This window comes from Rhea pennata, chromosome 4 (genome assembly GCF_028389875.1).
Source record: "Rhea pennata isolate bPtePen1 chromosome 4, bPtePen1.pri, whole genome shotgun sequence".
Lineage (NCBI taxonomy): Eukaryota > Metazoa > Chordata > Aves > Rheiformes > Rheidae > Rhea > Rhea pennata.
Window position 1 is genome coordinate 74,805,387 of NC_084666.1, and position 15,343 is coordinate 74,820,729.

Consider the following 15,343-nt stretch of genomic DNA (forward strand, 5'->3'; position numbering starts at 1 on the left):
CCAGCATCGTGTGATACACTTGGGTTATTTAACATGAAATATTAAGAATCTCACATTTTATTTAGGTGTGCACTTTTCTTCTTGTTCTAAAAATACTCTGTTCTAAAAATAAGTAATAATGTAAAAATGGAATGAGCAGAGGACTGGGCTGATCTACTGCTTCACTGTCCAAAGAGCAAAGGTCTAGTTAGGCTCACTTGCTGCATTTGCTGAACCAGTGAAGTGGGGAGAGAAACAGAGTCTTCCCCAATTCACTTCAAGTGCTTTCTTTAACAGTTTATTTTGTATTTTTGTATAAATACACAGAACTATCTTCTGCTCTTGCAGCTATCCACTCCCACTGCTAATAATGCTCTCCCTTTAGTACTTCAGAGCTTATGCTTAAGTTAATGTCTCTGCCCTTTTCTCTGTTTCCCTTGGTCTTCCCTTTGATCTGAGAGATCCTGCAGTATTCTTTGGAGGATTCCATGGTCCTTGGAAATCCCAGGATCAAATATAAATAATTCTGTCCAGGCAGCAGATAATAGGTAATTGTCTCACTAAAACAGAAGTAAACCAAAAATAATGAAAATGGAATGCTTAACGCAAATCTGTCAGTCACTAATGACCTATATACATACTGAATTTAAATATTAAACCTTTAGTAAGTGTGCTCTAGCACAACATGCAGTAGATGGGAGGCTTTATTGTTTTATTTAATACTGTGGGTATGCTAGTGTTGTTGACAGGAAAATTTCTTCAGGAGGCGCAGTTTGAGATGGGCAATTTTAAGGAAAACGAGTATCATGGAAATGAGTCATGCAGTTCTTCCTCATTCCCCAAGCAGTCGCTTTGCATCCCTTGCATATTCTTCTCCAATATATCCAAACAAGAAAAAAATAGAAAAAAGAAAAATTCAACCTTATGTGAAAAAGTCTGCAAGTGACTGTGTCATTTGTATATTTAGGCAATACTGGGTTTTTGTTGTTGTTCCTCTTCTTCTCCCGTAGGGATTATCCAGCGCAAGCAAACGGAGTAGCATTTGGAGATAGAGGAGGTCTTCTCCAGCCTCAGGTTCCCCAAGCACTTCTCCAGATGGAGGTGTAGGTGTTTGCACCCCTCTCCTCTGTTCATTCCTGCCCGGCCGTACCTGGTGTTTCTGCGATGCACTGGAACAGCAAGGAGCCTCCTCAGAAACGCCAGCGATCGGTGCCTGGAGGGGCCAGAAGCAGCACTCTTTACAGGTATGAAGCTAGAGCCTAACGCTTCAGAGACTTCAAGTGTATCATCTCAATCTCTTTTTCCAAACTGAACTGCCCAAAATTTTGATGCTCATAAATAATTCTTCCCTTTCTGCAAATTAATTCAGAACCACAGTTACTTTGTCTTGCTAAATTGTTTAGCAAGGAAAATTTTTCTTTACTGTTCTGTGTTGCAAAAGATCTATGCAGTTTACAGTTGGTTTGTTTTTCATGTGCATCATTTTTCTTTTCCATTTTTTAGTAGCAGCTCAAATCATGCCCTGATTTCACCTGAAAGACCTTGAGGATAGCTGGAAGAAAAATCAGTTCTCAATTGTTAGCAAACAAATGATGAAGTTTTTACTAATCCAGGGAAATAGAAGAAAACGTTACTGGTACGTAAGCCTTCAGTAAGAGTTTGGCTTGAGCTCTGGGTCTTTCAGAAAAGCTATAATGTGGTTATTTTGAAGGAAAATAAATGGTTTGCGAAGCAGATCAGTTCTCTGCAATGGAGAAATGCAAAAATGATGTAAAAAACTTTCCCCTTTGGCACAATCTTAAGGAGCAGCAGCTTGGGTTCTGACACAGTTTCAGGAACTTGCTAAAACGAGTGCAGTAGAAGGTTTCTGAGTAGGATGCTAATCTTAAAATCATTTATGTGCCTCCTTTGCAGTAATGGCCCTTCCAGGGGTTAAGCAGTGGTTATGCAAAATAGGCACAGAAAGGTGCCCTGTGATTAGGGTGGTAGACCGACAAGCAAAAGCCTTCTCTCTTCTGCCTGTGTTGCCTCATACTTACCTCAGGGTACCGCACAAATTCAGATGGTCCTATCCCGTTCAAAGGGCTGTTAGAAACGTGCTGGCACTGTAAGGAATATTTAGGATGACAGAAACCCTGCGTCACCAGCAGCCAAGAGCTGTCATTAGACGCACTGAATGCAGCAGACCTCTGCCTTGCTGTATTAGGCCTGATTTGGACTTAGTCTAAGAGCAGCCAGGTGTTACTTCAGAGCAGCTGATGGGGAGTTAGGGGAGAGCAAGAAGTTGGAGACTCAGGCAGTGTATTGGGCCTCTGCTGCCAGCAAGAGATTCTTAATAATAAATGCATACTTATACTGTAAAAGGACTCTGATGCTGGCAGCCTGCCCCAGTTAAGCTTGTGACATTTCAGCAAGAGTTTAAAGGGGTAAAATCACTAATTTGCAAAGCCTTGAAATCAACTTTAAAAAGATTAAGAGAGATTCAAGGAGAGACTGAATGTTCATTAAAAGACTTCATGCAAAACAATAATAACATTAGAACATTACAGAGCTAGAATTTGGTAAAATGCTGCCCAGATTCTGGGACTTCTACTCTTGAAAAAATCCTTCCGCTGGGAGGAGTTCAGCTTTGTTTTCAGCTGTGTCAGTCACATTTAAGGTATTTTTTAAAATATACTAGCAGTGCCCTGACTGGCAGAAATGCCCACTTCTGTTAACGCGGGCTGCTACTTTTCACTGTTGCTAGAATGGTTTAATGAAAACTCCTCTGAGAAACACTCAAAGTAAAAATGCTCCCTTCATGAGCATTTAAACATGAAATTAGTAGTTTATTCCACTTCTGAGGCAAGCACACATTCACACTGTTAGCAAATTTCCCAAAGATGTTTTTAGAGCTGTGTCTGCCTTAATGCCGTATTACTCTTTTCTTCTCTTTCTCCCCTAAATCTGTGTTTGGGATATTAAAAACAAAAAACACTCTGCAGATTGGCAACTGCACCTGTAGTATTAAGTTCACTGTCCTCAGAATTACACATGGCTGTGTGCTGAGAGATGAGACTGAGACAAACTTGAAGATCAAGGGAAAAAAAATGGGAAATGTCCAGAAGACCTTCTGTACCATTCAAATCGTCAGCCGCCAGAGGCCACTGTTGCAGCCATCAGAGGACTACAGCTCTCAGACTAGCTCTGGGACTCCCCAGCAGTCTTTACACTCAGGTATTTGACAGCCTGTAGTTTGTTAGAAAGTTCATCTATGTAGTACCAGCTGAACCATCTCCTCAACCTGGCCTTGCACAGGAGGAGAAAGCCCTGATCTGACGATCTCTCTACTGAAGTAGTTTTGGTATGTATCATGATAATCATACTGTGCAGAAAATGCACACAGCTGTTCTAATTTTGAAACTACTATATGTTAATGAGCCTTGAATAGTATTACTGGGTTTGGGTGGTTAGTCTTGCTCAGCCAGAAAATATCAGGAGAGAGAAAAATTTCTTTAGGAGGAATCCTTTTCCCAGTTTGACCAATTACATCACAGTAATGCTTATCAAGGACAGATGTGGACTTAATTTAGGCATATTTGTAGAAACCTGAGGACAGATAATTCCTCTAAAATTGCTGACACTTCTCCTCTTTTTTAAAAAACTAAGGAGCAAGTCACCTATAAAAGCCTGATACTTGAAATTCCATTTTGAAAAAATATGATTGTTTTTGTGACAATCCCTCCCCTCCCCCCCCCCCCCCCAAGAAAGCAGGGAAGGAATCAGTGCATGAATCGTATGCTTCTCTTGGTAAGAAATTCCCTTTTCTTTCCATGTTCAGCGATGTTAGAACTGTGTACTAAAGGCTGTTACGTAGAAAGCACATCAGGTGCCTGTTAAAAACAGAATTCATAGCTGGGAAAATACAGCAATTGGTCAAAATGATGGATAAACTGTAATTAAGCCAATTAACTACAGGAGCTACAAGAATGTCTGTATATCAGCAGGTTGGAAATGAAAGGCTCACATCAAAGATGTGTATTACGGTAAAAAAGAACCTATCATTCCCTCCTTTGTTTTCTGATGAGACTCAGGGGTAATTAAAAAACAAACAAACAAAAAAAAAACAAAACAAAAAAAAACACACTGTTCAGAAATCATATAGTATGAAATGATATGTTACATCCAAGGGACTATTCTTTACAGGGAACTATCATGTTGCTGGAATTGAAAAAATAAAAGGTCTACCTTTTGTACTGAAAGCAGTAGTTTGTAAAATTACTGTAATCATAAAACTGTCTTCAAAGTAGTTATAGTATTTTTTTAAAAAAGTAGCAATCTTCAAGTTATAGTTTACTATTAATTGTTTTAAAGTTGATTTGATGATGGACTTAAAACAAAAATCTTAAACCGTATCGAATAATTTTGCATAAAACCCATAGTCTCTTGAAGTTTCCTAGATTCCAGACAATTATTGTTAAACGTAAGCAAACAGAAATAAGAATTTTCATACACATAAATACATTTTCAGTGCAGTGATATAATCAGAATGATTAAACTCTGTACATCACAGATTTTTAAGACTAAGTACAAATGACAAAAATCTCAGAAAAAAAATCAGGCAGTTCTGTCTGTTTTAAGCCTGAGCGATGCATGAGTCTTAACACCATAAACCTTTTGATCCATGGTACTGTATCGCTAAGATCTTGCCGAAAGCACCAAATGTCAGGGATAATTCCAACCCTAAGCCAATTGTACTGGAAAGCAAGGATCATATCAAGACCAATTTGGAGCAGATTAACGAATAAGGCTTAATGAACTGTGTACCACTTAAAGAATGCATGTAAAATCCTTCTGTAATGAGGGTGAGCAGATAGAAAAGATGGTGAGAAAAAAGTCAGGACCATTAACCTTGAGGTATTAAAAGATCCTTGAGCATGTAATTCTTGTCACAAGGTCAAGCTTTTACAAAGCAATTATTACAGATCTCTGTAATGTCAACATACAGAAACACATCTACAAAACCTTTTAACTTCAGGGATTCTGCACTCATTTCCCTTCTGCTTGTAATCACTGTGTCCTCTTTTTTTAACCTCTCTTTTTGCATTGAGTGATATACTTGTCCTGTGTGTGCCTCTCGCCTAGAATAAAGAAACAAAGAATCCTCATCTCTTCCATAGTAGATCTGGAGTTTTAACTTTTATTTTGAATGTGGAAAGGTTGGCATTGGCAACCCCTGCCAGTCTGAGTGGACTAAACTGAATCTTCCCTAGGAGAGTGCTGTATCATAAATGATCAACTTAAAAGCAATGTAGTAGTCCTATCTCCTTTTCATCCAGTTATGTAGAATGCTGGATAAAAAAAGAAAGTCAAGTCTGACAATATTAGTACTGTAATTTCTGCTCACATAGCTAAGGTATAGAGTATTGTAAATCTCACTACAGAGTAGCACAGCTCAGCTAGCAGCCAGAATATGCTACTGCTAGCTCATTAGCTTAGGGTTATTTTCATTAGTATTCCTGGGAACAAATAAGCCACTCTCTCTCTGAGCAAGAACTCTTGGATTTGGTGAGCACATGGGCCGCTTCTATGGAAATTAAATCATACGGACAGTATCTTAACACTTGTGCACCGTGAAATATATAGTAAGTATTCAACAGTACAGGAAGAAATATTTATTTCATGCAAATATATTCTTATATATGGCAAACTGTTAAAATGAATCGCATAAAGTATGGATGGTTCAAGGGCTTCTACATAAATATTATCTATGTAATACTGTATCAAAGTCTGTTCAAAGTATGGTAAGTTCATTTGATCATTTCCTCTTCCAAAAGCCACTGCTGTATACTGAAATTTATTACATATTCAGGTGGAATATGTAATATTCAGGTCTGATTCCATTTATAACTCTTGAAATGTTAAATGTTAATTTATAACTCTTAAACTGTTAAATGATAAAGACCAGCTACAGTTTCATGAGCTGCAAAGTTCTGTGTGGTCTATCAATTTTTTAAATATGTGCCACAATACCTGCTCGAGTTGAGGACTGAGTGAAGTACTGTATATGATCTTTTTTAATCTGGGCTGATGGATTTATTTTCCAAGGACATCTTATCTAATTCTACTTGTGTTTCTGAGTAGTATGCGGACATGGAGTACTGTTCTGCAAATTTCTCTGCAACAATTGCATCACTGTTGATTCCCTCAGTGTTTCCTTCTGCTTAAAAAGGAAAAATGCACAAATAAACTAAAGGTGCAAAACAGTTTGTTAGCTTTTGTATTCTGAAGGCTTCCTTTTCCATAGCAGCCCTACATCTTACCATCAAAGTAAAGTTAGCTGCAGCAAGAATCCTTGAATTCATACTTAAAGTGCTACATTTAGAACATAACTGTGACCTGTCCAAAAGCTTAAATCCTTTCATTGACTTAGAAGTACCACCCCAGCTCTTAATGAGATCAGCTCAAATCTATAAATACAAAACAGCTGAAAGTTGAACAAATCTATATTTTATGATCAAAATTTGCACGAGGTACATATTTGAGCCTTAAACCACAAACTCTAATAAATTCTGTTCTCAAGAAAACAATTTCAGTGGAAGATTGTACTCATGTAAGCTCTGTTATCCTCTGTTCACTTCGTAGCCTTTTGCAAAAAGCAAGGAATCAATAGCAACACTCGTACTGTGGCAGTGCCATGAGACAGGCTTAAATGAGGCAGGATGAATTCCTAACAATGTTTTCTTCTCAGAGGATGCTTCCAGAGTTTCTGATTATTACAACTATCAAGGAAGCTGCACAGATAAAGAAATAAAGAATTCATGGTTACTACTGTAGATACAGCACATATTCTCTTGGGTATCATGTCTAATGATATGAGGTATTTTATTGGATAAACTGATTATACTTGCAAAAAATGTAACACAGGACTTCTCATGATGTAAAGTTCCCCTATGTTCCCTACAAGGTTAAAACACAGTATTGTGTTACAGTCTTAGCAGCTCTAGATCCATGCGATCAAGCCTTAACTGCATCTACAAGTATTCATGGACGCAAGTGTGTAGTGTAAGTTTTAGTATCTGCTTCGGTTTGATTATTTTAATCATGACTGACCCAATTCTTGAGGTCATCGTGTTTTAATATATTGAAATACTGTCCAGTATTTCAATGAAATACTGCAAGGCAAAGATTTTTTTTTTCAAACACTTTCCCCCCCTCAAAAAAAAATCAGTGATTTTTTTAGGAAGAGAAGCAACTGCAAAATCTCAAAAATTTCGAATTCCAAGTGAAAATTTTTCATTTCCTCATTTAAAAAAAAAAAAAAAAAAAAAAAAAAGATAGCAACAGGTGACATGCTGGAAGGCTTTTAAAGCCAGAAAAATATTAAGAGTGGGGAGAAACATTTTAAAAAGAATACTATACCACGCCTCATCTCTTTATATATTACACCTGCCTGCTGTGGCAACTTTTTGACAGCTGTCTATAGGTATCTATAATACTGTGGGGTTTTTGTTTGTTTGTTTGTTTTTAGAAGTATCATCCAGGTTTGCATTAAGACTAATCCAGCCTCAGGAATTTGTTAAAAAGGTACTGATTATCTTAATTCTTTTGGAAGTAGACTACTGCCTTGAAAAGTAATACATTCTAATGTTTAATTATTGATGTTCCATATCTTCAAGCTGTGAAAGAAATTTTTCCAGTCCTTTGGTTGTAAATATAAAAAGCACAGATCAGTACATAGTATTATGTTTAAAAATAAAGGTGGGAATGCAAATGTATACAGGCTGGTGAAGTGAAGGTAAAGAAACAGTCTGCACTACAGTATGTCTCCCTCTGTAGCATCTTTTGGAAATTGATTGGAAAAGACTGAAAACAACCTGATGTAACTTTGCAGTTCCTCCTGTTCTGGGAAAGGAGGCTGGACTAGATAACCCCTAGAGATCCATTTCAGCCTGTTTTTCTATGATGTTATGAAGGATGTCAGCTGAAGAATCATATGTGGAAAACAGGAGTATCAGTATACCATGCTAATCTTCTTTTTTTTTTTTAACTCAGGAAGCAATGCATTCTGCTTTGATTTTCTTTGAACAGCATGATTTATTAAATCTAGTTACATCTGTGTGCATTTATGGCGGCAGGCTTGTAGGAATATTAACATGAAGTTTTATATGCAACATGAAGTGTCAAAAAAAGAAAGAACCCACATTATTTCTTTTAACACTATGGTAGGTCTATAGAGATAGCAGTGCGAAAAAATAAAGATTAAAGTTGCAGAGTGAATGTTCTCAGTTTGACTATCAGAAGTCATATTTCAAAGTGGAAGCACTTTGAAAGATTTTTCCTTTCAAATCTTAAACATTCTAATTGCAGTTATTTTGACAAATGTTACATGTTTAGACACTTACCTTTATCATAATTAATCTTTGGGGGGTTAACTGTCTTGTCATGTCATTACCTAGGAGTCTGCCACCTTCTTCAAACCTGTTCCAAGATGATTTAGTTAACTCTACGTTCCACCCCCACCAACCTCTGAGAAGACATAGAGCTTTGTAAACAAAGCACTGAAAATTTCAAGTTTTCTAAGTGTCCTCATTACCACACTATCCTTAGAAGATAAAAAAAAGAAATGTTGCTCCGCTTTACTTTCTAATAAAGTCTTTTTCAAAAATTTTTATTATAAATGTTACATTGCGATTGCAAACTGGTATTTTAATTTGTAGTAACTTTCCAGGTCAGTTCTGTAGTAAGATCTTGCAAAACTTAAACTAAGTAACCTTAGTAATTGTAATTAATTAAGTAATCTTAACTAATTAATTAAATAATCTTAGAGTAAGTAATTTAAGGTTTTCATTGTCATGAAGAGTTCAAGAAGAGGCCACCCTTTTATTTGACATGGCATTTATTTCATTGCTGCCAAGAATCTAAAGTCATATGGAGAAAGGAGCTTCCCCCAGATCAGGAATTTCTGACAGGAATTAGTATCAATTACCTATATATCAATGTACGATAAAGAAATTATTATACATGGGTTTTATCACAGTAAACTTAATATTGGACATCTAAATGCAGGTCTGCGTGGAATATCTCAAATAATTTTAATTCAGAATATGTCCCTTAGAATACAATTTAAATAGCAAAGGCAGTATTTACCTGTTCCACATATCCAGAGATACATTTAAAGCTGGCAGACTCTGCAGCTCCATCTACCAAAATATTTCCACAGGGCCCACCTGGATCTTCCCTTGCAACCAAAACGTCCAGGCACCTAAGAAGAAACAAAATCATTTTGAAGAGAGTATAGAAGAGTAAATTAAAAGGGATAAAAGGAATTGGCATGTTAATCTAGTTAACATAAAATGCTTAACCCAGTCTCTTTGTTAAATATATGAATTAGAACTCTCTCCAAATTCAGATTTCCTCAGCCACTAAGTATAGCTGGAGCTGCCACATTGAGAAACCTGATTTTCATTTTGCTGATCCGTTTAAACTACGTACTATCTGGCAGAAGTCTCATATTTAGATCACAAGTAATATTTCTGCTCTGTAAGTCATGTCACTGAACATTAAAACACCTAATCTAAGCAAAGAAAGTACCATAAAGACTGAATGCATGTATCTCAGATTCTGGGTTTAAATAGAAACAAGTTGGAATGCTCTGAGTTCTTAAATCTATCCATAGCAAAATCTTGTAGTCATTTGCTGCTTGTTGAGATGTCTTTATACAGTAAATACAGCTGATATAGAACAAATCGTTTGCTTGAACACTTACGAAGATTTGTCACTGCCAGTGGGTCATGAGACTGCATTAAGGATTGGCCTCAAAATCACCCTGTAAAACAAAAACAAGATTCATTATTTATTTATTTGTTTTGCTAATTTAAAAGTCTGTCCATTTTGGCATACTGCAAAATCAGAGTATTTCAAGAACTAGTAAAACGCCTGAGAAATACAAAAATTTTGATTTCATTCATAGTTGGTTCTAATTTTTAGAGCAGAGGATCTGTCTGGCAGTATAGTTTTGTAAATAAGGCAACTGTTTCCTGATAATCTAATAGGAGCAAGAAATTTGTATTTTCAGAAACTTAAGTTATTTTACCGAAGTTTAAATTAAGAGCAAATGCTTGTAATGGAAGGCTCATGTAGACTGATTTTAAAATTAGCAGAGCCATAACCTATTTTGTGAAAACCAACTATATTCAACTAACTAAATACAGAAATATGAATGATCTAGCAAGTATTTTTCTTCCCTCAAGTTTTGAAGGATCTTTGCAATTTCAGAGCTATTTTTCTGTTATTCTCTTCCTGGAAATACTCTTTAAGTTACATATTTCTTTGTAAGAGAACCTACACATTTATGCCTAAACTTGTACAGTTGTACTTAACAACTTGTACCTTGTAGATTTGTACATAAACAACAGCTTTGTACATAAACTTAACAGTCACTGGCTTTTTAGACTCTACTATATTGGCCTTAAGTTAAGAATTTTGAATCTGGTTTTCAGACTCACCAATATGTGATCATTTATATGTGAATCAAGCTGTAAATGAAATAAATTTTTTATCTGCTATAAAAAAAACACCTCTAAAGAATTATTTTCAGTTTCCAATTCAAGGTGCTTCTTGTGCTGCTAGAAAATGTGTCATTGCCACAAGAGAGGTCTGCACTGCCAAACTGACTCACACTCCCTAGAACAATCTGGGTTCCTTCCCCAATGCTGAGCTTCTGGAGAGCCATGTGACCCACCCCCTCCCTCCGAGGGCCAACCTCTTAGTGACTATCCCACCTCTAACCCGTGAGATTTCCGAAGTCGATGTTCTCCTAAGGTTTAGTCTTGCAATACTTGATGAAGTATGCTCAGGTACCTGCCTAACCTCCAGAAAGTATAAGGTGGTGCTGTTTCTTTCCCCCAAAGCTGACATTAAAAGCATTCTTCCGAAAGGTGAATTAACTGGGTTTGAATCCAAGCTGTGCAAAAGGGAGGATACTTTTTCTAGAAAAGCCTGATCAGATTTGAGTACCTATTTCAAGGAGGTTATTGATAGTTCGAACTGTAGAAAGGTTCTTCGCTATCCCTCTCTTCCTTTTAGCATTTCTCTGTGGTTTGCTCGGGTACTCATCTCCGGGCTCCCCTTTCCCTCCAGAGTGCTGACTTGCATGAATTTATTTTTCCATTGACTAAGTTACTGTCAATACAGATGAAAACTGTTGAACCTCAGTTCCCACCTCACTTCAAGTCTGGGACTACGCACTACAACATACTAGTCTTTGCTATGTATCTGGCCCCAGTGACGATATTCTGTCCTTCCAGGGCAGGAAACTCTAACTCAGCAGTCCTTGTAACTAGTTAAAAAATGGGAATTACAGATTTAACTGAGCGTGTGCTATTGTATCTGTGCCACTTCGCAAGACTCTAGCTATATATTTGTATTACAGTGTTATTTCATCTACTACTGTCACATTTGCTGGATGCTTATGTGCAGTTGTGACAAAGCTGCACAACAAGGGATCAAACTAAAAAGTATTTTCATATCTGTATCAGAACTTCTGTATCAACTCTTTTTTGTCAATATAAAATGCCTCCCTCCAGGTTGATTCTGTAGGACATTTTGTGAAAAGTCACAGCAGCTTCAGCAGTAAGCCTTTTTCTCACTACAGATAGTCTATTTGCAGGAAAGTTGGGTTCTAGCAGCTGAACACCACTATGTAGCTGCTTCTGGGTCACTGCAGAAGACTGTTAACTGCTGGGTACATACTCCATATTAGAATATGAATTAACAAGTTCACTCAGAGCAGTGTAAGAAAGAGAGCAATATTTTTGTCATAATGATAAAACTAAACTTACATTTAAGACACTCTTCTACTGATGTCTGCTTCTTCTAAGGCAGTTCAACTGCAGATAAGTGTTTTATTAAAATGTTAGTCCATGGAATATGTGTCACTGTTTCATAACTCACATTTAAGCATTTCACAGCCCAGTTACAGGCTTCCTTTGTAGAAAGCCTGGCACGCATTAAAGGAGTAGCTAGCGGAGGCTGGATTTTCCTGGTTTTTACTCCTCTGCTCCTTCACCTTTCCTCCTCTGCCCCATATTGTTGTTCCCAGACTATACTACTGCAAAATACAGCAGCACTGCTTTTGAAGAAAAAATACACTTTTTTATTATAAGAAAAAGGGGTATGCATTCATACTACTTCTCCATCTGTCTCACTGCCCCGTAACATTTTTTGAGACTGTCATCCAAATGTAACTGTACTGGGAGTGCTAGAGGTCTCCTAGCTAAACAGGTTCCTATACCTTTCTTTAAGATCTGGTTGAAGACCCAAGTTACTGAACTACACTGCAGAAAAGGGCATAACTCCATTATTCGAGGTGTTTGGCAGCAGCTGATCTGAGTGAAGCCACAGCACAGGCTGCCTTTTCTGCCCAGTGGCAGGAGCTGAGGTTAGTGACGTTTATGCATGGAGAAGAGCTGCAGAAAAATGGACAGAAGTCAGAAGGATACCAGGCTTCATTTTCATTGTTTAAGAAATAACTGATTTTAATATACTACAGCTTGTATACAATGCTGATGTTTGAGAGAGAAAAGTGGTGCAAAGATTTGTATTACAGTTAACTTTCCATTTGCTGTGTGAAAGCTGACACAGTTATTATCAGTCCATATAAAAACTAACACAATTCAGAAAGCACTAAGAAATTTCCAAATGTGCCTGTATGCTTCACATAAACCAGGGTGAACACAGGTAATGAAATTAATAACAACTAAAGTAAAAGGGGTAAAGCTGCTTTACTTACTCTTTCTATTTGTTAGCCTGTAGTTGAAATTCTTTGCACACTAATCATTTTTTTCCTTACTGTTTGAGTTGAAATGATAACTGAAAAAGCATCTGATAAGTGGGTAGGAGGTTTTACGCTCCCCCAACTCAGAACGATGCTGCCAGAACCCCTCCAGCGAATTACGCCGCCGCATAGCAATAACCTTGCGCTGGATACAACATTTGAGCTCAGTGAACATTACAGACTCCCTCCTTACCATCCCGGGGAGGCAAAGAGAAGGCTGAACCGAACCTGACTCCTGCTCGCCACACGAGCCAGTCAACGGCGGACGCTTCGCCCCGCTCACGCGCATACCTCCAACGGCCGCCGCTGCGCGCCTCGCGCCTCGCCAACGGCCGCGCGAGGCTGGGGCGGGGCAGCGGGAGCGGCGGCTGATTGGTTCCCGGCGGTGTGGGCGGTGCGTGCGGCTGGTAATGGCTAACGGCCAACGGCCAACGGCCAACGGCCGCCCCGGGTGGAGGGGGAGCGCGCTCGTGTGGTAGCGCTGCTTGGTCCTTCCTCCCCCCCGCCCCGGTGATCTCCTCTGGAAGCACCCTCGCGCTGTTAAGTGTGTGACTCATGCTGCGAGACTGTGCTTTTACACGCTAACAGAGCATGAACCGTTCAAAAGATCTTCCGTGCTTCCTGAGATTGTCAATGCGATGGAGTTCACTCAACGCTTAGTAAGTCCTGAAGTGTCACAGAAACATTTTCACTGCAGTTAATAAGCTGGTGAGACCAAAGTGAATTTCTGAGTGTTAGGTGAAACGGTGATTAACTGCCAGAGTCTCTCAGTGTATGGTATGCTGTTGGCTGCTCCATTCATGATTTACCTTGTCTGTTACAAACCATATTTTGTTCTGCTTTCATGCATAAATTGCCTGGTGTCATTGGTTGTCCTCTAAACTTGTTGTAAAGACATATTAAAAATGGCAGAGGAATCACCTTTCTGGTACAACAGCAGCACCTTTAAGAGGTGAAATATGCATAGACCTCAAATAACTCATTGTTAAGAAAGGTCTCTGTTACTTGACGTATGTCTCATTTAAAGTGCACTGTAATTGTATTCTTGTGGTATAGCATTTTGAGTTAATATGTAACAGTTGAATTGTCTAAAATCCACCCCCCCCCCCGAGTGCTTTGTTTAGAATATAGCAATTGCTGTGGTGTGAAAGGTTTATAAAATCAGCAGGACAAGTGTAAGAAGCTTTCAGTTACATAGATGAGTTGTGCTGTTTATTTTGATAGGTCTCTAAAAAGAAAGAGATTGAGAATTTTACTCTTAAGAAATGTTTGTGGAATCAGCAGGAGACAGCAGTTCCTAGAACTGTAGGAGAAGGTAGGGCAGTGCACTGACTTTGTGGAAACTGCTATTCTTTCAATTTTACTGACACCACAGTAACCTTTTACTGCTCACCATTGATTCTGAAGTCTGAAACAGTAATTTCTATGTAGTAAGCAGTTATGGCCCCATAGTTGTGACTCTCTTGACTCCACATTAAATATTGACGTAGAAAGGACTGCAGATGAACATCCGGTTTGAGGTAAGATGTTTTTTGTTATCTTGTATACAGTTTTATTGCAACATCTGAGTTTCATTCAAGGAGAAAAATGGGTCATCTACAGGATACAGGATACAGCAGGTAGACTAGAGAGGTAATATAGGCGGGCAGGTGTTTTTCCATTATGTTATGGTACTACATGTGCACCTTCTAAATAAACTAAAGAGGAGGGAGGACTGTCTATGCCATAGAACCTAGCCAAAATTAAGCAACACATCTTTAAAATTCAGCTAATTTTAGTGTATGAACTAGTACTGGGGATTGAGAAGGGCAGAGAGGTACATGCTAGAAATGCTAACGTATGTGTGAATTGTTGCAGATGAAAAGAGATATAACTATCATAGGCAGCTAATCTCAACTTTGGATGGTGAGGGGAAAATTTAGGCTACCACAAAACAGTTACTGTAATGTATAAATTGCTGTAAATGTAATACCATCTCAATTAGGTATATATTTAAAACTGGTCAGCATTAAAAAATAATAATGCCCTATAGCAGCAAGAACAGAACTCCTAAGGACAGAAAAAATGATTTGTTGCAGTTACTCAGAATGAGTGAAAATTTCAAGAAGGAATAAATAAAAGGATTATGCAAATTGGCAGATTAAAAAAGTACAGCATCACCTTTATTTAAAAAACAGTATTTCCAGTACTCTGGCTTGGTAAGAAAAACTTGGCGACATCAGTCAAACACACTGTGGAGTGGTTATGGTTCCCTGAATAGAACAGGATGTAAGACATGACCTAGCATGTAGAGGACACCTTTGTCACTGTCAGTTGTAGGACTGGAACTATGGTTCATTTATGACTTGTCGATACTAGCTATTCTTCCAGACAGTACATCACCTTTAGTAATGTAGTAGTCTGTACAAGCATGGAAACCTCTACCTTCCTGAAATAAGGTAGAAAGAAGGCATAATACTTGAGAGGCACATTTTATTATGCATTTTCACATTGTAGATAATTTAGGGCTTGGACTAGTCAGTAAGTATGTCTTAATTTCCAGATTAC